General features: G+C 48.9%; 1 long non-coding RNA gene across 1 annotated transcript; it reads right to left on the reverse strand.

The window, feature by feature from the left end:
• Positions 1-13275: 13275 nt before the first annotated feature.
• Positions 13276-23863, reverse strand: LOC128110878 (uncharacterized). The gene is made up of 4 exons (XR_008218361.1): positions 23142-23863; positions 22030-22193; positions 15487-15825; positions 13276-15144 (listed from the first exon to the last, which is right to left on the reverse strand). It is a non-coding gene; the product is annotated as an uncharacterized LOC128110878 (long non-coding RNA).
• Between the last annotated feature and the right edge of the window lie 1928 nt (positions 23864-25791).

The raw sequence follows: 25791 nt of genomic DNA on the forward strand, positions 1-25791 counted from the left end.
AGCATGGCTGCAATGACCACAGATTTTTACTGAGTGCTTTTGTGCCAGGTGTTGGATGTGCAAACATCTGTCTACACTAATAACAACTCTGGGTAACTTCCAGTGTTTTCCCATCTTATGGATAAAAAAAAACAGTCAAGAATGGGACGAGTCATTCAACGTCACAGAGCTGGCACATAGAACAACTGGGATTTGGGATTTGCATTATGGGGAAACTCCAGAGGGTGTGCTCAGGAGAAGATGAACAATGGGGAAATGACTTCCGTGGAGAGGAGTAACCAGTCAAACTATTCCCCAGATATGGGTCATGGACCTGCTACAATAGATCCATGCATCCTTAAGACCTCAAGAGAGACCCACTGCATCAAAGCCCTGGGCAACCTCCACCCTTGATCTGTTACCACTTTTTACAGCTTGAAGCCCTGCTCTGATGTTGAAAGTAGATGGCTATCCTCAACCTCACTTCCTACTCCATGTGGGATATGAGACACATCACCATCCCATGTGGAGTTCAATATCCCTCTAGAAAGTGGGAATGGTGCTAGGTTCCTCTTGGCATGGTAAGATGAGATGACACCAGTGTGCTTGGTCTTTGGCTGGATAGTGGCCTGTCCTCAGTTCATGGGAAACCTTTATCTTCAGAGTCTGAGGTTGTCTGTATGCATTGTACATCTGGAATTTGGCCCTTCCAGGTTGTTTTGTAACAATTTTTTTCCTGAGGATACACAACATGTATATCTACTCACTCCAGATAGGGAACCCACAATAGACCAAAGTACAGATACCCCTAAAGTCCAACTTGGTGAACCAATGAATTTTTGTTGGAGTTACTTACAGGAATCTGGGTGATGGGTCACCTACAGGAACAGAAATGATTCAGAAAATTGTATCACCAAAGCCACCCCAGTTTACAAAATTGGGAACCTAGAGCACACTGCACAGCCTGCAGGCAGCTCAAGTGGGTTGGAGAGTTTCCAGGTGCCTCAGTTGGGCTAAACCTCTCCCATGCAGCTCTGCTGGTTTCTGCTTCTTCAAGCACCTGGTCTAGTCTTCAGAGTCTTTGCAATTGAGCTTCCTTTTGTCTGAGAGTGACGCTCTGCTTTTATTGCTTACTCTGGCAGGGAGGGACCGGGTGAATCTGGTCAGTTTCAGGAACTTCCTGAAGCTATCCTGAGCTGCTTACCTTCCTAAGGAGTTTCCTACAGGATGGAATGTTTCATTGACATGTCTTAGAATCTACTTGTGAAACTGAAACACTCAGTCTTCTGCAACCAGTAGACTATCCCAATGGTTTCCTTAGGAATATTCTTCCAGAACAAGTATTTGGCAAAGCATCTGATGAGCACACCAGCCATACACGCTGCCCTCAAGCTCAAGTGGCATTTTCATCTGATCCCTGGAGAAGCCAGCCTGCCACGTGCATCTCAGAAAAGCCATTGTTCTCTCTGGCTTTGTAAACAACAGATCAGGCCACTGTGTCAGGACACAGCCTCTGCTCCTGCTGGGTGAGTGACAAGGTGGCCCCCACTGAGAAGGCTCTCCTGGGTGGATATAAACAAGGGTCACCATAATGGCTGAGAGAAAAGCCTATCCACCCACATGCCTGTCATTATGATTGTCATTGTGAGTGAACCACTTCACAGATCTGCCAGCCATTCCCGCTGGCAGTGACTGCCTTTTAGACTAAGAGTGGGTGGGGGCAATGCTTGGAAGGTGTCTGGCCCAGCAAGGACTTCTGGCATGACATTTGAAGTGGGGTTGTCTGGGTTGAGGAGACAAGGCCACTGTCAGTGATGGAGGATACTGGAGGAAGCAGGGTGGACAGGGTCGGGAACAGTGGACTGAAGGATGAGCCAGAGGCCTGGAGCTCAGGACTTCAGGGAAAGCCAAGAGGCAGGTGAGGTAAACAGGTCACAAGTCTAGGGAGCCCCGCAGCAGAACATCATGGGGGGCTGGTGAGAAGGAAGCTACTTTGCAGGAGTTTCTCAAACAGACAATACGTAAGCTAGAGCTATCCTAGCAAAGCATTCTAGACTTGGTGGTTTGCACACACGTGGCAGGGTGGGGGGTGGTCCTAGAATGCTCTACCCCTCCAAAAGTCACATGGAAACCTAACCCCCAAGGGACCGGAAGTTGAGATCCCCAGGAGGTTATCCTGTCATGAGGGTAGAGAAGGATTAAGTGTCCTTGTTGAAGAGCCTGGAGGGGGGCATTAATCCCTCTTGCCCTCTGTCCTTGGCCCACAACACTCCTCCCCTCCATGGGATACAGCTTCAAGTACCACCCTAGGAGTGGAGCGGAAGACTCAATTAGACCCACAGGCCAACCTACAGAACTTTAGTATTGAGTTTCCTGCCTCTCTCCATAGCTGTGAGAAATAAATTCCTATTCTTTATGAATTACCCTGTCCCAAATATTTTGTTATAGCAACAGAATGCAGACTAAGACTACACCTCGCACTTGTTTTCAGAGCAGCACTGGTGGCCCTGAGAAAGGGCCTTGCAAGAGAAGTATGTTCCAAGCAGAGCTGCTGCTGGTCCTTGATGGCTGCTACCAGTCCCTCAAGCCAGTTCCTGTGGGTGGACAGAGAAGACGACCCTGGAAGAGTACCACACCTGGGGGTCCCTGGAAGAAGACAAGGTAAGAAGTGGAGACAGGATATTCCACATCTCCATTTGGTGCTGCCCTTCTTGTCTCATTTTAATATGAGGAAGCTGAGACCAGGAGGGAAGTGGTCTAAGGAGGAGGCTGACCAGTGAGGATGGTCTCAATGACTGATTCATGTTCCTGGGGCTGGGGCCTCAACCACGTGTCGCCCCTGAGTTCTTTCACATTGTGGATATATTTAGAGCTGGGCCTCTCTTCCCAGGCTAAACATAGCTCTGTGGCTTTATTTGGTCACCCTGGGTCCCCAACACTTGGCCCAGCAAAGTATGGGTGTCAGGAAAGGTTAAAAAACAAGGGCCACAAAAGCCATGGAGTCTCCAGGAGCTTTCACCTTACTGTCTCAGCAAGGAGCTCCTGAGACATCAATGCACATCCAGCCTTGGCCTTGAATCCTAGTCCGTGCATCCACTCACCTTAAATCAGTTTAAAGCCTTTATCTTATCTCAGTGTCGGGGTGCAGGTGGGGAAGGGAGCAGGTGGCTCCCTCTGTGCTGCCAACAAAAGCCTGTGTCTAGACAGGAGGAGGCCCTGTCTGAGGGCAGACTGCAGAACTGGGGGGGGGGGGGGGGGACACAGGCAGCACAGAGCTGTAAGGCACAGAGCTAGAGGATGCACAGGGGCCTAGGGTGTGGATGCTCCAGGCTGTAGGCTGTGAGGTGGGGCTTGAAAACTGAATTCTTACCAGGTTGGTGGAATCTTTGGGTTCAAAACTGCACCCCGGTCTTCTAGACCAATTGAAGAAAAAATTAGTTTCCCCACCCAAGGCTTGCATCATCCTGGCAGAATGCAGTTTTCAATCACACCCCAATAAAAGCCCAAGTGGACAGAAAACACCTGCAGCTGGTTCTTGGTTTTTCTTTCTGCGGCCACCTCCGCTCTCCAGGGGCATCGACTTTTATCCTGTTACCCTTTCCTCTCGTCTCCACTGTAGTCTTCGGGGGTCCCAGTGCGTGAGTCCCACCCCTCCATGCCAAGACTCACAGTGTCCATTCTCAGGTTGGAGGGAGGCATGATCTGGGCCCGCAGGGTTTGCAGATGCTTCACTAATGGAGGGAGAACACCTTCAGCATGGACAGCACCTTCCAACAGAGGCACGGGTATAAAGAAAGCTGAGAGGAAGCTGTGTCTCTACCTGCCTTCAGTGCTTCTTCTTCCGGAGGGAGTGTGTCTACTGTTATACTCCAAAGACACTAGAACCCAGCTCCTTTGGCCTTCCAATGTGGACTTCACAAGTGACTCCCCAGGCTGCTACTGGGCCTTCAGCACCAGACTGGGAAGACAGTTGCTTATTTTTGGAGAGTGATTTGCCTCCGTCCTGAGAGTCCCAGGGGCTGGACAGTGGCTGCACCTTGGTGATCCACTTTAGGCAGAATTTCTTTCCTCTCTTTGCCCAGCTGTCTGAGAATTCTGAGAAAAGCAGCATTTAAAGGGTTAAGGGGCGAGGCATATAAACTGAGGGTTTTAGCATCAGATATATAAACTAAGGACGTGACCACCGCTTCAAGTCGTGGTTCAGCAGAGGGTTTTTATTGTAAATATGAGGGAGCGAGCCACTGGAGGCATCTGGAAGAGTCCAGACTGAACATAGCCAGCAGAACAGAACCCATGAGAGGAGAGAGAGAGGAAAAGCAAGAGAGGAAGAGAGAATCAAGCAAGAGTGTCTTAGTTGGGGTTTCTATTGCTGTGAAGAGACACCATGACCACAGCAACTCTTATAAAGGGAACATTTACTTGGGATGGCTCACTTACAGTTTCAGAGGTTTAGTCCATTAGCATCATGGTGGGGTGCCTGGTGGCATGCAGGCAGATGTGGTGCTAGAGCTGAGAGGGCTACATCTTACAGGCAACAGGAAGTTGACTGAGATACTGGGTGGTACCCTGAGCATAGGAAACCTCAAAGTCTGTCCCCCACAATGACATACTTCCTCCAACAAGACCATGACCACTTCAACAAAGCCACACCTCCTAATAGTGTCATTCTCTATGAGACTGTGGGATTCAATTACATTCAAACTACCACATTCCACTCATGGCCCCCATAAGCTTGTTAACAATATCATAATGCACAATGCATTTAGTTCAACTTTAGAAGTCCCTGTAGTCTATGACAGTTTCAACAATGTTTTAAAGTCCAAAGTTCAAAGTCTCTTCTGAGATTCATTCAGTCTCTTAACTGTAATCCCCTATAAACTCAAAATCAAAAAACAGATCACATATGGTATAGGATATACATTACCATTCCAAAATGCAGGAAAGGGAACACAGTGAGAAAATACTGGACCAAAGCAAGACCAAAAACCAACTGGGCAAGCTCCATACTTTGCATCTCCAATGATGTCAAAACACTCTCCAGATCTCCAACCCCTTTCAGCTCTGCTGACTACTACACACTTCTTTCTCTTGGGCTGGTTCCAACTCTCTGTTAGCAGCTTTCTTCAGCAGGTATCCCACAGCACTGGCATCTCTAACATCTTGGGGTCTCCAAGGCAATCCAGGCTTCAACTTCACAGCTTCACACAATGGCCTCTCTACTGGGCCTCCATTTAGGGACACTCCTGACACATGCCTGGCCTCAGTGGCTTTCTTTAGACATGAAGGCAAATTCCATAACCTGTTTCTTCTATCCTTAACTCTAAAGCTAGAACCACATGGCCTAAGCTCTCAAGTTCTGCTGCTTGTTGGGGCTGGAATATGGCCCCTTCACTCAGTGACATCTTCACCAGCTTTCTGTCCTTCACTGCCTAAGCTTGGCTGTCCTGAAACTTGCTCTGTAGACCAGGCTGGCCTCAAACTCAGAGATCTGCTGGCTTCTGCCTTTCTAGTGCTGGGATTAAAGGTGTGTGTCCCACCACATCCAGCTCTAAGCATTTCTTTAATTCCTTCTTACAAATTGGAAACTTAGCTGGGTGGGATCTTACCCTGAGGTCACCACTCCCTATATTCCATTTCTTAATCTGTTTATCTCCTTGAACACAGGACTTAGCTCCATTCCACTTCCTAGTGCTCTTTTTTACCTCAAAATTTACATTTTGTAATTTACCCTTCTTGACTTTCTCCTTTCCATTATAAATCTTCATTAGAGTTACCACTAATATCCACACAACAGAGTCTATACTAGGCTATTTTGAGATTTCTTCTGCCAAAGGAATTAATCCAAAACTCTTCACTTTAGCCTCAGGTAGACTCTTTGGACAACGGCAAAAAGCAGCCACTTTCTTCACCAAAATATCACAAGACCAGTCTCTAGGCCACAGACTAACATTCTTCTCCTCTGAAACCTCTTGATCTCATAGTTCAGCTAATCACATTCAGCACCACTGTCGTCCATGCTCCTACTAGTATAGCCCATTAAGCAGTGCCTAAAACATTCCGCTGCTTTCTTAACTCAAAGTACTAAAGTCCATATTACTCCGAACAAAAACATGGTCAGGCCTATCACAATAATACCCCAGTCCCTAGTACCAACTTCTGTCTTAGTTGGGGTTTCTATTGCTGTGAAAAGACACCATGACCACAACAATTCTTATAAAGGAAACATTTAATTGGGGTGGCTCACTTACAGTTTCAGAGGTTCAGTCCATTATCATCATGGTGGGGAGCATGGTAGCATGCAGGCAGACATGGTGCTGGAGCTGAGAGGACTACATCTTGCAGGCAACAGGAAGTTGACTGAGATATTGGGTGGTATCCTGAGCATAGGAAACCTCAAAGCCTGTTCCCCACAGTGACACATTTCCTCCAACAAGGCCAGAACTGTAAGTCTTTTCCACCCTGATAGGCCTCTCTGCCAATGCAGAATGTTTGGGTGGGAGCTCCACCTCAACCCCTGACACCCCAGCATCCCTATACCCAAAGAGTCTAGAATGTTTGGAAGGAGTCTGGTGGAAGTTCCACCTCAACTCCCCTCCCCTATCTCTTTCCCTAAACCGGCTCCTTCAAAGCCTGCCAGACACAGCTCCTCCCCCAGAGAGGCTCAAGACCACTCCCACAGGGTATATAAGCTGCATCCCAGAAAACAGACACATGGTTCTTCTGGCCTCTCGTCCCTGTCTGCTCTCTGAGGGGCCGGGAATCACCTGGGAACGCTTTACCCATTAAACCTGGGCTTTTCCTGATTCAGTTTGCTGCGTTGGCAGAGAGGCCTATCAGGGTGGAAAAGACTTATCACCTGGAGGTTCTACTGAGAACAGGTGGGGCAGAGCAAAGGCAGTCCTCTGCACCAGAATGAGTCAAGGGTCTGGCGCGGCTCTTTGGCAGGACACCCTGAAAAAAGAAGAGACCCTGGGTCTCCTAGGCAACGACTTGAAAAGGGCAACTTACCGAGCCGAGAACTGATCTTAGTCTGGCAGAGAGCAGGTGTGGGGGAGAGGGGTATTTTCCCACCACATGGCCCGGGATCCAGCCCCCTTCTGTGGAACCCCCAGATGATAAGTCTTTTCCACCCTGATAGACCTCTCTGCTGATGTAGCAAACCAAATCAGACTGAAGCAAGAAAAATCCAGGTTTAATGGGTAAAGCATTCTCGGGTGATTCCTGGCCCCTCAGAGAGCAGACGGCCGAGAGGCCAGAAGAACCATGTGTCTGTTTTCTGGGATGCAGCTTATATACCCTGTGGGAGTGGTCTTGAGCCTCACTGGGGGAGGAGCTGTGTTTGGTGAGCTTTGAAGGGGCGGGTTTAGGGAAAGAGATAGGGAAGGGGAGTTGAGGTGGATCTTCCACCAGACTCCTTCCAAACATTCTAGACCCTTTGGGTATAGGGATGCCAGGGTGCCAAGGCCACACCCACTTCAACAAAGCCACATCTCCTAATAGTGCCACCCTCTATGAGATTATGGGATTATGGGGGCCAATTACATTCAAACTACCACAAAGGGGGGGGGGCAAGAGAGCATAGCTGAAACAGCAGGGTTATAAGGAAAAATGAGACGCTGGGGGTAGGGAAGCCCATGAGCTGGAGAAATTTAGGGTAAGGGTCAGATGAGACCCAACCAGGATGCCAGGATGGACTCTGAAGTGTGTAACAGGTACTTGTGATACTGAGGGAGCCTGGAGGCCAGCTTGCACTCTAGTATGCTAATAGGCATCACACATAGCCATTTGTCTCTTTTGCCAGGGGTAAGGAAAAGGCTTGTTTAGTAGAGGGGAACTGACTTCACAGGTTCCTGAGGAATGCTGGCTTTTGTCTCACTGCCAGAATTTGGACTTGACACTAGGTATGTGAAGGCAGGAGCATCAGGTCATCCCCAGATCCATAGTGAGTTTGAGACAGTGTGGACTACGTGAGACCTTGTCCAAAGAAGATGCTAAAATGCTAGTTGCTAATAACCTTCCTTTTCTAGAACCCAAAACATCCAGTGATGTTCCGATAACTATCGGCAGGTGTAATGCCCTTCCTATGATTTGGTCCTGAGTATCAGCTAACATAAAACATGCACATTGCTGTGAAGTTTAACTTGTAGAAAAGTGATATGTTGAAGGAACCATAGGAGCTGGCCTCAGAAGGTCAGAATGAACTGATGTTCAGGCCAGAAAAAAAAAAGAAAGAAAGACTAGACAAGCTGGAGAGATGGCTCACTGGTTAGGAACACTTCCTACTCTTGCAGAAGACCAGAGTTGGTTCCGAGCACCCACATCAGACATCTCTCAACCTCCTGTCACTCCAGCCCCAGGGGATCCAATATCTTCTTCTGGCCTCTGAGGGCACCTGTGCACACACAAACAAAAATAAATATAAATCTTTAAAAAAGAAAACAAAAATGGAAAGGACATGTGCCCTGGACAGCACCCCCCCACACACACACACACCCTCATGATGAGGTCTTGTGTCCAATGCCGTTTGCTTTCTCCCAACCTGTGCAAGCCCTTTGACATATCTGAATCCTTAAGAGTGTTTTGGGGGTAACAGTAACCTCCACTCTCCCATCTTCTCAAGGTACTAGTCCTTGACTAAACCTGATTTCCTTCTCAGTAGCTTTCCTCTCCTGAATATTGGCCTTTGGGTGGTGGGCAGATGGTCTCAGTCAGGTAACAGAAGGAGGGCAGACCAGCAATTTGTTTTTCCTTCTTTCACAGTTGAGGGAACTGAGGCTTGGAGCTGAGGTGTGGCTTGCTTGAGATATAAAGTTGAAGATGGATCAGATCCACTGGCTTAGCTTTGGGTCACATGGTGTTCCCAAGGTTGGAATAGAGGGAGGAGGTAGACAGATGGTGGCCTACCATTCTGTGCCCCATGCTCTGACCTTTAGGGACTCTGTCTTTGCAGAAAACATTGTCCTTAATCCCCCAGAGCTGTGGAGATGCTGCACACAGATCCAGGCCTGGAATCAGAGTCCTGGGTCTTGACTCAGAGAGGCAACTCTCACTTCAAAAGAGACAAGTGATGGCTTATTCTGCAGCCAAATGTGAGTGACGGTAGCTTGGAAACACAGGCTTAGGTTGTTCCAAAATTCCGTATTCCTCTGCGGTAACGATTCCATGAGCTTTTATGGAACAAAGAAAAGTATAAATTGAGATAGTTTGCAGGTGTATTACCGAAAACATTGGGTAAGCAGTTTCTAGAAAAACTGAGAAATTTTAGCTTTTGTGAGACCAAAACAGGAACAATATAGCTTCCAGGTTAAGGTTTCTGTTTGCAGTCAAGACAGTTAAGAATAAGTTCCTGTTTGTCCTTTGTAAATCCTTAAATAGTTAGAGAATAAGTTCCTGTTTGTCCTGTGTTAAGTCCTTGCAAGTGAAGGTACCTTTTGTAATTAAGAATAAGTTCCTGTTTCTTAGATCTGATGCAAACTGCAAAGCATGTTTTTCAACCTACATTAAACCTGCAACCCTGTTCACATGATATATATCCTGACCCCTGTTCCTTCCCTTTCGCTGTGGTTTCCTTTTCTTTTCTTTTTTTTTTAATTGCAGTTTTCTAACAATGTATAACAGTCAACTCTCTGGCCACTGTGAACACCTGTCTCTTCTATAAAAGAGACCTCGGGAGGCCAGTAGGGGCCACTCTTTCAAATCCTGATAGGGTGAGACATCTGGCTGGCCAGTCCCAGGTGCACCCCAAGATACAGCTTGCTTTAGTTGGACAATCGCGGATTTGGCCCTTTCTCCTCGTGATTTTCAGGGATCACACTCCAGGCCTCAGAGGCTCTCTTAGCCCTTATTTGGTGGAATCCCAAAGGTTTCAGGTGTTAGTCACAGGTCTTTAGGTTAAACACAGAGATGGGCAGGAATGGCTATCAGGGGGCTGAATATAGTCTCGAGTAAATTAAATTGGGGTTTGGACCTGCAACATTCCAACTTCTCCATAGTTATTAAAATTCTGATCAGTTAGTCCGTCTGGCAGGGGGGTGGTCAGAGGAAGGCCTGGATCTTTTCAGGAACTTTTGTTCATATAGGTAACCCTCATCCCTATGGCAGGCTCACTGGCCCTAACCACTAGGCCTCTCAGAACTCAGGTTTCTCTGGTGGGCCACCACTGCATGTCCAGCACAGCCTCAGCAGAAGCTTATGACAAATTCCTCCTGTCAGACCATCTGTGAATGGTGATCCTCCATTCTCCTTCCAAGGGCCCCTTGCCTTGCAGGATGACCACGTTCCAAACAACAGAGAAAGCCTTGAGGATTCCACAGGATTAAAAGCCGGCAGCCTCGCCCTTTCTCCTAGTGAGATTTTGGGCCCCCGACTCCCCAGCCTCGGTTTCCCAAGTCTGGACTGAAAAAGTGACATTTTCTGGGCCAAACTCAAGCCTTTCAAAAAGGTGTTCTGGGCCAGTGCGTTTGCCTCTTGCAAGCCCTGCGGGAGCTCATCTGCATTCTTGGAATGAAATGTTGACTGTACTTCAGGCTCAGCCACACATTAAAATGCTCCTGAGGGCTTATTTTGGAGAAGGAACTCTGGGATGATGGCTGGCAGGCCTTCCACCTCCCCTGGGAGAGCAATCAGCCCCCTGCCTAGGCTGTAGGGAGGACGGCCTGAGCCTGTGGCCCTGAGAGGCGCTGACCAATAAGAGCCTCGCCCCAGGGGCTGTCTCATTTTTCTATGTAAATAAATCATTTCCAGAGATTGCCTGGATCCCAGCAGGTTGCTGCTAAAATGTTTGAAGTGGATCCTCTGCCACTGTGAACACTGTTAAGCATTATTACCAACTTTGGATGTTTTTCTCTGCTGATTTCACAGAATAATCACCAACCTCCCTTCCAGGCTCTGGCCTCTCTGTGTCTAAGATACTTGCATACCTCTGGGGACAGACTGTTCATCACCTCCGGGTTTCCTGTTTTGTGGCTGGGCCCTGGTGATCACCAAGGGCTCCTAACCAATCTGGAACTTGAACTCTTTCTCTCTGCAGCTTCACAGCTTGCCCTGGTCTTAAAGAGCATGCTTGCTCTCCACCGTCTGCGCACCTTCTGTACTTTGGACTAGGTCTGCAACCTCTTTTCCAAGACTTCCTAATCCTCCAGCACCTAGTCCTGCCTTCCCCCTCCACACTAATCCACTCTGGCCCCTGCTTGCTATGCTCTGACCCTATTGGTTCTGCTGTTCCTCAAATATAAGGAAGCATGGGCGGGGCCAAGGTACATAGGCGGGGCCAAGGTGCCCCTTTCTCCAGGTTCTTTCTTGAATGTCCTCACTCAATTGCCTCTTTCTTAGAGAGAGCCCCCGACACTGCCACCATTCTAGGTACCACTGGTCTGAGCCCCATCTCTCTCATCATAAGAACCCTATGCAGTGTCCTTCACATCATGTAGTGCTATTCAACTATAATATGAAGCACTAGGACATGACTTACTTAAGAGTCATTGACTGTGTGATTAGCATTCAAGCCTCATGAGGGGTCTTCCTCTTGTTCCCTGCTGGGGTCTCTGACTTAGCACACAGCAGATGCTCAACAAATATTCCTGATATTGCCAAACTTGGGTGTGGTAGGTCAAATGAAAATGGCCCCCACAGGTTCATATTTTAATGGTTGGTCCCCAGTTAGTGGAACTGTTTGGGAAGAACTGGGAGGTGTGACCTTGTTGGAGGAAATGTGTCACTGGGGGAAGGCTTTGAGGTTTCAAAAGTCCAATCCAAGCCCAGTGTCTCTCTCTGCGACTGCTCCAGTTCCATGCCTGCCTGCTTCCCACCATGATGATCATGAACTAACCCTCTGAAACTGTAAGCAAGCACCTAGTTAAATGCCTTCTATTTTAAGAATTGACTTGGTCATGGGGTCTCTTCACAGCCATAGAACAGTAACTAAGGCGTGGGGAGGTTATCACATATTGTACCCCAAGCCAGGTTCAGTTGTCTGTCCTCAATAAGCCAATTAAAGGCACAAAATTAAAAGTGGAAATCAGAAAAAGGAGATCTATTCAATGTGACCACATTGAGAAGAGAGACAGAGAGATCCGGTTACACTCCCTGACAAGTCTGCCTTGGGGGTCCTGAACTGAGAGTGAAGTTTAATTAGAGGGCCAAAGTTACACACATCTCAACAAGTCTTGTCTAGGTGTAGTCCCACCCACAACTGACCTCATTGTCTGGGCTTAGTCTCACCCTGTGAGATGGCCTCAAGAGTTGTTCAAACTGTGTGAAATCTCTTCCCAGGAGACAAGTTCCCCCTCTGGCTGGGACATTTTTCTTCTCCCAGCACGAGTTTCTCAGGGAAAGTCCCATTTCTTTGGGATCATTGTTCCAATCATCTGATATTTAGATTGAGGGAGACAGAATCTCTTTAAAAATCTCTTCTTTTCTACCAGTGATCATAAGGGACATGTGAGGCAGAAAGGGACACTTTATATTCCAGGTGGTAAGAACACATTTATACTTCATACTGTGTCTTATCTATTGCTATAATAAGACATCATGACCAAGGCAATTTATAAAAGAAAGAATTTAATTAGGCTTATGGTTCCAGAGGTTGGGATTCATGATGGCAGAACAAGGGCACAGAGGTAGGCATCTGGACCAGTAACTGAGGCTCACATCTTGATCCCCAAGCATGAGACAGAGAGAGTGAACTGGGAATGGCAGGAGTCTTCTGAAACCTCAAAGCCCTTCCCCAGTGAGATGCTTCCTCTGACGCAGCCACACCTCCCAATCCTTTCCAAATAGTTCCACTAACTGGAGACCAAGTATTTAAATATATGAGCCTGGGGGAGGGAGGGACATTATCATTAAGTTCAATAGCAAATAGCCTCTACTTGCTGAGCCATTTCACAGACCTACATGGTGTATTTTGAGTTATTTTTCCTTCAAGGCATGAAGTCAGAGTCTAGATGATGATGGTGATGATTGATGATGATGATGATGATGACGATGATGATTTTGCTGTGTCATCTCTAACATGGTGATGTACCTTACAGTTATAGGTTAGTGCTTACAGGTGACAGTCATGATAAAGTTGTTATATATTGATGCACACGATGGCAGTGGGAACCATCTGGAGCCAGCAGAGGACCTTCTGTAGTAACACTGAAGGTGGTCTGGACACAAATTCTCTCAAATCAACACAGAAAGGAGTGGTCCCAAAGATAACAGTTTGGAAAAGATGAACTCTGAATGTGAAGACATTTGGGAAAGACCTTTATTCATTTATTTTGCTTGTATTTCCTTTTTTGTGTGCATAGAGGTAGCATGCAATTAAAAAAAAACTAAACTAAATCTAAATGTATCCAAAGGATCTCTCTTGATAAACACAGAATAAGAAGGGAAAGTCTTGGGGTTGCTGAAGAAACACCTCAGCAGTTAAGTGCTTGCTCAGCAAAGTGCAAGGACCAGAGTTCGGATCCACCAGACCCCCTGTAAATTCTGGGTAGACATGGCGAACTATGTGTAATCCTGGCCTCGCAAGGCAGAGACAAGATGAACTGGCCAGCATGACTATCCATATCAGTGAGCTCTGGCTTGCTTGAGAGACCTTGCCTCAAAGAATAAGGTGGGAGAATGATTGAGGATAGTTCCTAACATCAAGCCCTGACTCCACATTCAGGTGCACATAGATACACACACACCAACACACATGTGAAACTACATACATGCAACCCCTCCCCCAACACACATGCACATCCTGAAAAGGATTGAAAGCAGCAGGAAGCATCACGTCACAGCTTATGGGTCTAGCTTGTCCCATCTTTTGTGGCAGTGGCTTACTCTTTCTTGGGATACCAGACGGTGGTGCTTTCTAATACTGACATCCTGGAGCATTTATGGCATTATAAAAGGACTGCCATAGCACCAGATGTCCAGGTGTTAGGATGCAGACTGCCATCCAAAAGAGAAAGAGACCAGGAATGAGACCCCAGCTTAGCCTCCTCACACCCTCCGGTTTTGAACCTAGGTCTCCCATGTGAGAGCCCGAGAGAGCCAAAGTCAGGGTTCCCTTGAGTGCTCATCCAGAGACCCTCCTCCTTGCATGGAGCAATATATGAAGCCAGATAGGGTTAGAAGTTGAGTTGAAACTACCTGAGGCAGAGCCAGGATCCCTTTTGTGTTCAACTCATCCTCATGCAGTGCGTGGAGGGCCTGGGAACATGGACAGGACCTGGAGCCCTATCGCTGTGTAAAAGGCCAGTGGCCCTGCCATCTGAGTGCTGATGTGGGATTTCAGCATTCCACAGCCCTCCTCCCCTTCTCTCATCCACAGGCACCTGATTTACAATGTGGAGCTCTCCATGGGGAGAGATGAAACCTTAGTGACAGCTGGGACTTGGCTCCAGGATGCAGACGTCACCAGTGATGGACAGCAAGAGCTCAGGTTGCAATAGTGTGTGTGCTGGATGAGTTGTGTATATATCTCAACCTTGGTCCAGTGCCTCGTGCCCAGTCAGCCAGGCTAACTGCATCTGTCCTGGTTTAGGGCTCTGGACCTGCCTATGGAGCTGGAGACTGAGCTCTTCAGTTTACTGAGTCCACAGCAGATTTGGAGTCATAAGATCTACCCATGTCTATGATAGAGGGAGGACCTTTTGGATGCACCAGGGGAAACTGAGGCACAGGAAGGGGAGACGTGGGAGGGTGTGGATTATGCTTGTTGGGCAGTCTAGCTGTCACCGTTGCTGTCCATGGTAGGTCGAGAAGACACAAAACTCCAGGGGTATGCAGTGTGCTGGACTATTAACTGTACTTGCCTCCAAAACTAGCTTTTTGACGTGGGTGTGGAGGATCCAAGTTCAAGGCCCTAAGCTCATGCAGCAAGCATTTGGCCTACTGAGCCATCTCCCCACATCCACAGAGAGAAATTTTGAGGGGAACCCAGAGCAGGATCAAATCCACGGCCCTAATGACCAGTCCAGTGCTTGCTCTCGGTTCATTGAATGACTCAATGAGCATGGAAAGGGCTACCTAGACTGTGAAGTACAGAGGACATGTTGCTTGTTTAGTGCCCAGTGGAGGGGACCTATCCCTTCCAAGGTGATGACCCTCACCAGACCTACCTGCCAGGAGATTTGCCAGATGAATACTGTCCTGTCTGCCACCCTCGGGGACAAATCCAGCTTCTTCCTAGTGGAATTTAAAATGACATCAGTGATTTGAACAAGGACCACACAGCTGGCAGGTGCATGGTGTATGGTCAGCCCAGCCCAGACGCTTAATGCTGACCTAACATCCGAGTCTGTCATAAAGCTTGGGTCATGGCCATAGTTAAGAGGAAGTGGTTGATGCTGGGGATGAGTCTCCTGGGGCTGCTGGGAGGATGTGGGCTGGACTGAGCCCAGCCGTTTCTCAGTTTTACCACAGAGACTCACAGCGGACTTGCTGCTTCATGGGGAAAGCAAGTGAGAAGCCCGGGGAAGGAGGGATGTAGCACAGCAGAGCATCCTGCAGCCCTGGCTCGTGGCTTACCCTTCTCCCCATCACCTTCAGGGAAGGAGGCCATCCAGGTGCTCCGTGTCCTGGAAGGGCCAGGAAGCTTTGGGCAGAAGAGCAGCTTTGGGCAGAAGAGCAGCTTTATGCAGTTCCATCACACTCCAGTCCGAAGGGGGAGCCAGACAGTGGGTAGCACAGCAGTCCTCGCTGAAACTGGCATAACATGAACTCTCATGACACTGTCTTGGGTTGATCCAGAAGTCAGAAGTGAGATAGTACCACGGCCTTATCAGCTTTGTAATGGAGATGCTCCCCAGTTGAATCATTCTGGAAGGCCCATAGCAGAAGGGGCTGATGAAGCCCTCTTATCTGGCCCTGTTTTATGGGATAAAGAAGGCAACTAAGGCTGAAGGGAGAGAAATCCCACGCAGAATTGGCTCCAGGACTGCACCTTATTGGTATCCTGTGTGGCCTGGAGGTGTCCATGCCCCTGTCCGTGATGTCGCTCACATGGTCCAGCCATCACCTCCACTCATGAACTGGCATTCACATCTGTACCCCACCACTTCCATCCACACCACATGTCAATACCTAGGGGTTCCCCGCGAGCTACATGTTGTACTCGCCCACGCAGATTCACCTTCCAAAAGTGCATTCCAGAGTTCTGTGCACTCAGCCCAAGTCTGCAGAACCTGTCCCGTCGCCCCCACCCCCCATAAATCTGTGTCCCAAGGATCCTGCACCCCAAACACGTCAGGCATCCGGCATTTACTCCTACTTCTGTTGTCATTCTCTCTGCTCGGGACTCCCAGCCTCCCCTGGGTGACAACCATGGTCACTTGTCCCTAGTTCCTGCCCTGGTAAGGATGGATAAGACTCATGGCCCCTTTGGATCTCTGGGAACAATCACCCACTTAGTGTGGCTTGGAAAGTCCTTAGACTTCCAGGTCCTTGACAAATGGCTGTGTTTGGCCCAGGATGACACCTGTCCTGCCAGCTGTCCACAGATCTGCTCTCCTCAGCCCTGCAACCTCTTCTTCCTCCATCCTCACCTCTGTCCTTCCCTCACCCTTGAGGAGGAGCCACTAGCAACCCCCTGACCAGGAACTGCTCCTTAAACATCAGAGTGACTTTAGTACAGATAAAAAAAAAAACATGGCCTTTTCTATGGCCCCAAGGCCATCCCAAGGGGACGTATGGTCACAATTCTCTCTCGGATTGTTCCAACTCCAGCCCAGAACATTCTAGAAAGACTGCCAACTGAATGAAAGTGATGTTTATATAAGAATAACCTGAAATCTGTTCTTCTGTAGGTGAACCATAGATGCACACCATCTTCCAGCTGCCAGTGTTGGTAACAACGCTTGTCACAGACTCTGCCGTAGCCACTGTAGCCAGCGTGTGCCATGCCCCTCTTCCTAGGCAGGGGTGTAACCGACCACAGACAATGGGCTCCTGGTATGAAGTGTCACAGAGACATTGCTCTGGCCTTCCTGGGGTAGGCAGCTCAGAGAGGCAAGACCCTGTCAGGCTGTGGCCTAGGACTCCTGCGTTGTTCTCCGTGCCCTGCTAACATGGCAGGGAGAAGCCTGGCATCCCCTATGGCTTGTTCCCCAAGACTGTCAGTGTTTGACTCCCCAGGGCTGGACCTGGGGCAGAGCCCCAATAATGAGTGTCCAGCACATCTGGGGCCTGGTGCTGTCTCAGGGCCTCACCACCAGCATCTCAGCTCTGTGAAGCATGGGGTCAAGGAGGCTCTGAGGTCTCTGGAGATGCCAGGATTTGTCGCATCTGAAGACACATCCCAGCCTCTCTCTCCAGCACCCATTCATTACTGCACTGAATCCCTGGAATTTTAAGACACAAATTTTCCTTGCTGTTCGGATTAAATTTGAAATGGGAGATGAGTGGGCATCAGACAAGCACTCTCTCCACTCCCTCACACCTGGAAGAGATGCCTGGCTCTTGGGATCAGAAGCCCAGGTTAGCAATGTCAGGGCCACCTGGTGGATGTGTAGGGAACTACAGGCAGTAGGCTAAAACCTGAGTACCCTTGGCACAGCAGTCTGTGGGCAAAAGGTAAACACATTTTATTTATGGTAGACACAGATTCACAGAGATGTTAACAATTTTATGGGTCCATTCTATGTGATTATTTAGAAATCTAGAAATTTTCAGTCAAGACTCGTTTATTTCCAAGCAACTTAGGGCCTTTCTGGATCTTAGTTTCCATGTTTATAGGTGATCGAGGGATTCACCCTCTGAGGAACCTCTTGGCTCTGAAAACCTTTCATGTCACAACAGGGACACATCTACACTTCACACAGCTAAGATCTTTCTTATGCAAGTCTGAGCTTTGTCGCTTGCGGAGAGACCCCAGATGCCGCACTTGTCCCCCACTTCATAGGGTACAGACAGGTGGCTGAGGCAAGCTGACCCTGGCATCTGCCAGGGGCTTGAGGAGATGGTCACTACATCATACTGGACCCAAATAAGAGCTATGGCAGCCTTGCTGCACACACCCCAGTCAGGCCCCATGTCTTTGCTTTGTGGTAACATGATCATGTTACCCATAACCTGCTCAGTAGCTCTGCCGCTCGTGGGCAGGGCCTCTTCTTTTCTGTTTGCTGACCAACAAATGCCAGTTGTTTTCTTCCTCCACTTCAAAGAATTCCTTGGGGTGAGGGAACCACAGGGATTCCTGAGAGTTGAGGGCAGGAAACCCTGCTCAGGGGCGCCCCGGAAGAAATCAACAAATTTCCTCACTGAATCATTCAGGTAGCAAGACTCAGACCCCTCAAATGCCAGGAATGCCAGGCATGCCAGGCAGCTGCTGCTCTGAGTTCCATTTCCCTCCTTATTCTTTTTGGGGGAATCTGGTGACGACAGAGACGGTCTGGATGGGAAATGACAGTTGGCACTGCTCTGAGTTAAGCTGTTAGAGACCATTAGGATGTGTCTGTGTGTACCTTTCTTTCCCAAGCTGGAGTCAGAATGGATCTGAAGCCTACTTCAAGGAGTGGGGGCGGGTTGCTGTGCACCACAGCAAGGCTAAGACTCTCAGGGGTGGGTGAGGGACCCGTTTTCCTTCTCCCTGCCCCAGATTCCATGTGCATGGCATCAAGGTCCCAAGGCAGGGGCCACAAGGTAAGTCTTGTGGGGCTGTTTGCCTGATCTGCAGGGTAAGAATGCTTTTTTTTTTTTTTTTTTTTTTTTTTTTTTGGATTTTTCGAGACAGGGTTTCTCTGTGTAGCTTTGCGCCTTTCCTGGAACTCACTTGGTAGTCCAGGCTGGCCTCGAACTCACAGAGATCCGCCTGCCTCTGCCTCCCGAGTGCTGGGATTAAAGGCGTGCGCCACCACCGCCCGGCAAGAATGCTTTTTTAAAGGGTGGAGAAGGAGATGGGGAGGAGATAGACCCTGAAAAACCCTAAATGTTTAGCGTGTAGCCTCCACAGAGAGTGTGCAGGCCTCTAGCCCAGGGCATCGGAACCACATAGGAAAGAATAGCCCTCCTTGGACAGCTGCCTGGGAAGGAGGCAGGAACACCCACATGGTGCCTCCCTTGGCCATAAAAGTTACGTTTGTGGTTTGAGCCAGAGGGACATAATTTTGATGCAGGCATTGCATTGTAGCCTGACTGAACTAACAGGGAGGTTTACCCTTAGACTCCTGAAGAAGAAACTCTCACTTTTATCTCCTAAACCTAAAATCTGAGGTGAGGCAAGAACAGAATTGGTGGCTCACAGTGTTTCCTGGGAACCCTGGGGTTTTAGCCTGCAGCAGGCTGGCATATGGGAAAGTCAGGCAGTAGTCTGATCCTGGAGACACTGAATTCTGGAGCCAGCCACTCCTGCAACCAACACTACAGTGGACTTCTCAGTGTTAAGAGCCAATATGGTCTCACCTTTATCCACCACAGCCTGGACTGTTTCCTTTACATGACATTAAGAAAATTCCTAAAAAATGTCTGTTCTTAGGATCAAAATAACTTTAAATCTTTCATTAATCATTCAGGGGAAAAAAATGACTCATCACAGACTTTGGTGTTAAAGTGCTGTCCTCAATGTTATAGTACAAATCCGAACAAACAGACCTTGCGGGTATTAAAAGTGAGGTGAGTCAGAGATGCTAAGAGCCTGTCTCTTCAAGTAATGACCATTGATGGACTGGTTGGTTGGGGGAATAAACCCAGGAAAAGCCGGCACAGAGCTGTGCTCAGAAGTGTGTATCCCACGTGTATGCCAACAAATGCCACCTGGAAGGAGTCAGAGATGTCCCACTGTGGTGATATTGTGTTCCCCAAAATATTGTGCACCCTAATAAACTTATCTGGGGTCAGAGAACAGAACAGCCACTAGATATAGAGGCCAGAAAGTGGTGGCACACACGCCTTTAATCCTAGCATTCCAGGCGGATCTCTGTGAGTTCAAGGCCACACTGGAAACAGCCAGGCGTGGTAACAATAGCCTATAATCCCAGGAAGTGACGGCAGAAAGCAGAAAGATATTTAAGGTGTGAGGACAAGGAACTAGAGCTGGTTAAGCTTTTAGGTTTTTGAGTAGCAGTTCAGCTAAGATTCATTCTGGATGAAGACTGAGAGCTTCCAGTCTGAGGAAACAAAATCAGCTGAGGAATTGGCAAGGTGAGGAAGCTGTGGCTTGTTCTGTCTCTCTGATCTTCCAGCATTCACCCCTATAACTGGCCTCGGGTTTGCTTTTATTAATAAGACCTTCTAAGATTCGTGCTACATCCCACCCTTCAGAGCCTTTCTCAGTTTTCCTAGAAGGAGCCTTCAGAGCTGGCATCAGGGACTGCTGGCTGGGAAGATCCAGGAGGAAGGAACAGAAGTGGGAGGGGCCTCCTTATCTTAACCTGTTGAGCATCTATGGTAATGGGGTGGACCTAGAGAAAATAACTCTGTGTGGTGTGTGTGTGTGTGTGTGTGTGTGTGTGTGTGTGTGTGTGTGAGAGAGAGAGAGAGAGAGAGAGAGAGAGAGAGAGAGAGAGAGAGAGAGAAGAGAAGAGAGACAGAGACAGAGAGAGATAGAGATAGAGAGATAGAGAGAAACTCATGGCCAGGGAGACTGTTGGAGGTCCAGAGTTCAAGTTCTACTTGGGGCTCATCCTTTAGGCCAGGTGTGCCCTAAATGACCAGCCCAGAAGCGACTCTGACCACTGGCTTCCATGTGTCTTTGCCAACCCCCGGGTCATTCCTGCTGGACTCAGAGACCAAATCCAAGCCAACCAGAAAGACCAAAATGTCCTTGATGAAGCAGATACGAATGACCCATGTGACCCACAACACATGATAGACATGCCCTGCAGCCCAGTGTGCCTCCAGCTCACCTGTGGCCTCTGCTTGGGAGTCTGAGCAGCCCTGGGGTGGAAGCAGACTGCTGTCTTGGGCCTCCACAGCACTCCCAGGCCCTGAACACACATCTTCTTTGGAGGTTGTGGTAAGGAGATGGCTGTGAGTCTGATGGGGGAGGCGGGTACCCAAGAGGTCTCTGCCCCTTGCATCTTCTGAGGACAGTCCCTGAGCCACTGTGTGTCCTTTTCAGTCCACACCTAAGAGAGGCTCCAAGCTTGGGGCTTGTCTCTCCAGACAGGCAAGAAACTTCTGGGTTTCATGCATGTCATATTGAGGCCAAAGGAAAAAGGCCCAGTGGTCAGGCCAGGCAGCTCACAAGCATCAGGGCTTGCAAGAAGGAAGGTGGCACTCAGCCCCTCCGCCAACCTCAGGCTCCTCCCCATGGCTAGTGCCTGTGTCACTCAGGAGGCTCCTCCGTGCTCTAATGGGTCCTATCTCACCCAAACTTGTGCTCAGCCATGTTCCTCAGAGCCCACCTTCCAACCCCCTCACTGGCCCACCTTCAGTTCTCTCTCCAGGGTGCCCAGACTCGATGTATGACTGTGGCCCTTTATCTGCCTTTGAACACAGAATTCTACCCAGGCTAGTCTTGGATTAAGGTCAGTTGAAACAAATCAACCTACCCCTGCTTCCTCAACAGGGGCCACCCTGGGAGGATCAACACCCTCCCAAAGGCTATCCCCGCTGGTGGACTCATCTGACACCAGGAGCAACTAGCTGCCACCCAAGTTGCCCACCTTTGGCACCCTGCATATTGAGTCTGGGGCATACAGTTTGCTCCCAGTGAGCTTGAGTTATTTGTTAATCTAGCCAAGAGCCACTATGCTGGTTTGAATAAGAATGGCCCTTGTAGGCTTTTATATTTGAATGCTTAGTCACCAGGGAGCGGCACTATTTAGAAATACTACAAAGATTAGGAAGTATGGCCTTGTTGGAGGAAATGCATGCCTGGGGGTGGGCTTTGGGATTTCAAAAGCCCATGCCTGGCCTAGTTCTCACTCTCCGCTTGCTTACCGGAATGTAGCTCTCAGCTAGTTCTCCAGCACCATGCCTGCCTGCTACCATGTTCCCGCCACGACGACAATGGATTAAATCTCTGTAACTGTAAGCTAACCCCCAATTAAACGCTTTCTAATATGAGTAATCTTGGTCATGGTGGCTCTTCACAGCATGAGAACAGTGACCAAGAAGCCATTGAGTGCCTACCTAGAACCAGGCACCTTTCTAGCCTTCTTGTGTCTGTGGCCACGATCAGCTGAGTTCTGAGCTCTGAGCCAAACGCAGACCTTGCATAGCCTCAGGAGGAAGATACCACCTCACCCAGCTGGGTGACGAGGCCAGGACCCCATCTCCTCATCATAGTCTTCCATCTGTAAATGAAGGGAGACAGGAAGAATGACCCTACGTTGCTTATAGCCATGACAAGCATTCTGTGGTCATTGTGGCATCTGAAAAACCTGGTTGCACCAGAGCATTTTTTATCCCCCTCCCCCCTCCCCCAGCCTTGAACGTCTGGGTGCTGCCAAGCTTCTGATTGTCAAGGTCCTCTCCAGCTGCTGAAATGCTGGAGATGTATTACAGTCCCAAGGTGGCCTAGGGGCTTAATATGTTCCCTGTGTAACTCCTTTCTCCAGGGAATGGGGTGGAGATGTCACAAGAACAATACTTTAGGGCTGTTTAGGGCTTCTGGGGGAAGAGGGTGACCATGCTCTGTCTTGTCTTCATAGCTGATGTTAATCCATCCTTGGACAGCTTCTTTGACCCTCATCCTCTGCTGTACTAGCCCCCTAATACTGCATCTGGGTCTCATTCACCCCAAGAGCTGTGTCCTTCCCCTACCTTCAATTTCCAGCTTTCCAGCTTGGGGTCAGGAGAATGGAGCTCCCCTACCCAGAGGAGCCCAGAGAATGACTTTGACCAACTCCATAGTCTGCAGCCTCCAGGCTATGCTTAGAAAGGTCACAGTGCCCTCTACTGGCTGCTGGCTAGGTCTGTTCACGTCAGAGCTGCCGTGAGGAGTTGAGTTTAGAGGTGAGGACCTGTAGGCAAAGGTCTCTCTCCTGTGGCTGCTCAGAAACCTCAGGTCCTACCTGCCTGATCAACCACTTGGCATCCTTAGGGCTCAACTTAGGATCTACAGCTTCCAGAACAGCCTTGAGCCTTCCACCCTCAGGCTTTCTTCCTGCTTCCAAGCAACACGTAAAAAGGAGTCATTGGTTGTTGTGTTGTGCTATTTTGTCCTATTTGCTGGGGATCTAACCTAGGCCTTCACACATGCTAGGCAGGAACTCTCCCACTGAATTATAGCCCATTCTTACTTTTAATTCTGAGACAGGCAGGTCTGGAATCTTCAATCCTCCTGTCTCAGCCTTCCAAGTAACTGGGATGGCCAGCCTGCAATGCCAGGCCCAGCTGGTTATAGCCATGTCATCTTCTGCCACACCATGCTTTCCTCTGAAAGCAAGGTTGTCTGACGTGTCCTTAATCCCCTTCCCCGCTCCTCCATCTCTCCAGATGTGGAGCCGATGTTTTCGGAATAGATGGATGGAATGAAAGTAGATGTTCAGGAACATTCTGTAACCCTGAAGTAAGGAGCCATGCTTGCAAATGTGAGCCACATGTGGCCAGAACAACAAAGGCTTTTCAATGATCCCAACTCTGCTCAGGAAAAGAAGAAGAATATAGGAGTTAGAGGACCACGGGTTGAGGTAAGGGAGGAGAATGAGGGGGGCTTTAGGTATCATGAAAGCACTGAGGTGGAGGGGACTCTTGTCATGGTTCTGAGAAGGGCCTGAGCGGTTGCTTGCCTGGCAAGTCCTGAGTTTACAAGTGCATAGAAAACCTGAGTGGTTCCACAGGCGCCCCCTCGTGGCTAGTGAAGGCAAAGCACACAGAAGAGAATCCTGAAGGTGGGTTCAGAATGCCTGTTTGTTTTCTAAGGGGAGACGAGATGTGGATATGGGAAGAGAAGTGGAGAGGATCTAGGAGGATTTGGGGGACAGTAAACTGTAACCACAATATATTGTATGAAAAAAATCTATTTTCAATTGCGGGGGGGGGGGGGGGGGGGCGGGGGGAGAAGAGAGGGAAGGCAGAAGTGGGTCTCAGAATTAAGATTCCAGCTATCAATTGCCCAAGTTTCTTAGAACTAATCACTACCTCTTGGCCTGTTTCCTCGTCAAATCAATGGTGGGATGAGGTGAATGGTGCTGATGGGCGGCAGAGCCAATCCAGCCCCGAGACAAGCATGCTGTGAACCTTTTCTTAGTGTCCTCCAAGGACAGGGCAGGGGTCCACAGCCTGACAGAGGAGTTGCCCAGCTGGTGAGAGGCAGGGCTAAGACCCAAAACCGAGGCCCCTTACCCCCAGCCTGAGGTGCTTCTCCTGGTCCCTCAGGTCCCTTCCACCTGGGGCACACAGCATCTGTTGAAAAAGAAGTAGACAGTAGGGATCAGGTAAGCAGACAAGATGGGAACTAAAGGGTGGTTAAAAGGGCATTCCTATGTGGGGCAACCTCACAGACAGAAAGCCTTGAAGCATGGGAAGAAATTATGGCCACCACTCAATTAGTCATACCAAACTTTGCTTCTGAGGAACCCAGAAGTTTTTAAATGACAGTCCACCCATCCTTCCAACTGCTCACTCATCCATTCACACACCCCACTTCATCCATCCACTTATATATCTATCCATCCATCCATCCGTCTGTCTATCCATTCATTCACATTACACATACATACATACATACATACATACATACATACATACATACATACATTGATTTACCCATCCACCTATCTGTCCATCTGTCCATCTCCACACCTACATGTCCATTCAGCTGCCTACACACTCACCCCCACACCTCTGTGTCTAACACGGCCTAGAACTTGCACAGTCACTTTTCCTTCTAATGAACAGACATTCATTAGAAGGGAATCACTAAACCCATGCCAAGGGAAAGGTCTTAGTCTCCACTTCCCACAGTAAGGAGCACGGAGAGGTCTTTGGATCTACTTTACAACTAGTATGTGTGTGAAAGGGGCTGCGATGGAAGTGTGAAGGAAGAAGGGAGGAAGGAGGGCCGCATAAAAAGGCGCCTCTTCCTTGGGGACACATCCAGGGGTCACTAGTTCCAGGTGACCCTCAGCATCCCTGGATCTTTGACCCTTTAAGGTTAATGGTCCTCAGCCAATTTCTCCAGTATGTTTTGGTGACTGGTTGCAGGTTGCCATCTCCCTGCTAGGTGGCGATCCAGTCACTACTTATTTGCCTCTGGAGATAATAAGATCACCACCTTGGAGGCAGGTATGCGGCCATTTCCATTACCGTTCCTTTTGAAATCCTGCTGCCTGGAGGCAAGGGTTCCTATGATGATGGTGGTGTGTGTTTATGACATGCAGCTGAGAGGGAAGGTGTGCTCAGGGCTCGAGTCAGGCACCAGAGGTACACTCAAGAGTCAGCCAGCCATGTTACTTCATGTTCCATTTTGCTTCTGCAATCATCCACTCAGGCATCAAGCATTTATTGTATGCCTCATAAGTGCAAAAATGGAAGAAGAATCTAACATTCCTTTCATATCTCGTATCACCCCACTCCTGCGCTGACCTCCACCCCTCTGCACGACACCAAACTTCTCATTGTCTCAGCACCCCAGAGTGCCCACACTCTGTCTCAGGGTCTTCTCCCAGGTTGTGATGGCTGTCACACATCACACTCATAAGCTATTAGAAAGATCCCAGGGTCTCGAGTCAGGGAGGCAGGGTTTGAACCCTCCCTGGTTCATCCTCTTTGCTGCTGTTAAATCAGTTAACCTCCATGAGCCATAGTCTCATTTGCCAAGTGTGGGGAAATACTGGGATCCATCCCATAGGGTGGCTGTGAGAACGAAATGGCTCAGCAGTTAAGAGCACTGGATGCTTTTCCAGAGGACCCACACTTTGATTCCTAGCACCTATGTGGCAGCTCACA

Source organism: Peromyscus californicus, unplaced genomic scaffold (genome assembly GCF_007827085.1).
Source record: "Peromyscus californicus insignis strain IS unplaced genomic scaffold, ASM782708v3 Scaffold_15__1_contigs__length_86483966, whole genome shotgun sequence".
Lineage (NCBI taxonomy): Eukaryota > Metazoa > Chordata > Mammalia > Rodentia > Cricetidae > Peromyscus > Peromyscus californicus.